Source organism: Lipotes vexillifer, unplaced genomic scaffold, assembly GCF_000442215.2.
Source record: "Lipotes vexillifer unplaced genomic scaffold, Lipotes_vexillifer_v1.1 scaffold75, whole genome shotgun sequence".
Taxonomy (NCBI): domain Eukaryota; kingdom Metazoa; phylum Chordata; class Mammalia; order Artiodactyla; family Lipotidae; genus Lipotes; species Lipotes vexillifer.
The window spans coordinates 2,621,665-2,622,416 of record NW_006771517.1 but is presented as its reverse complement, the minus strand read 5'-3'; the positions used below and the strand labels follow the sequence as shown (position 1 = coordinate 2,622,416).

Here is a 752-nt window from a genome sequence, read left to right as displayed (position 1 = left end):
GAGGTGGGGGTGGGGCAGGAGGCGGGCCAGGCACTGGCAGGTTAAGGCTGCAACCAAGTGTCCAGCCAGGGAGCGATGGCGTTTGGAAAGGAAGGGGCCAGGGTCTGAGCGGGGAGTCAGGAGTAGCAGGGATCCCATCTCTGCCAAGAAGCAGGGCAGGGCTAGGGCCAGGGGGGTGAAGACAGAACCGGGTCGAGGCCACAGGATAGGTCAGGGGTATGGGAGGTGGTGATAAAGCGAGGGAGCGGAGCAAGGCGGGAGAGAGAACAGGGTCCGGGCCAAGGCTGTAGATGGTACCAGCAGTGAGGTCATGGCCGGGGTGGGACAAGGGCAGACTGGGTCCAAGTGGGGGATGGGAGCATCCGATCAGAATGGGCGAATGCTCAGGGTTAGGTATCTGTGTAATCAATGCGTGCGTAACATGATGGGGGTGGGACTGTGGGAGGAGCAGGACGGAGGGCTGGGTCAACCTCCCAGGGAGCGGTGAAGAGCTAGGTCCAAGATCCTAGGAAGTCTGGGTGGGCCACAGCCAGGGAGGAAGGGGAGGTCAGAAATAGTAGGATTCAGGATGAGGTCAGGGCTAAGTGGAGCAAGAGCGAGGTCACAGGCGGACAAAGGGGCGGCGGATGGGGGAGTGGTCAGGGTCTCAGCTAGGATGTTGGGGTCAGAGCCCGGTACTCTCGTGTGCACAGTGAGAGTGTAAGTCAAAGCCAGGCGCAGCGCCACAGCCCACTGGCGGGGGTGGGGGTGGG

The 752-nt window shown here is 62.2% G+C and overlaps 1 protein-coding gene across 2 annotated transcripts in view; it reads right to left on the bottom strand.

Annotated features, from left to right (window-relative positions):
- Nucleotides 1-752, bottom strand: part of RBCK1 (RANBP2-type and C3HC4-type zinc finger containing 1) — a 19,506-nt gene that overhangs the window by 7,500 nt on the left and 11,254 nt on the right. The window lies entirely within an intron of this gene.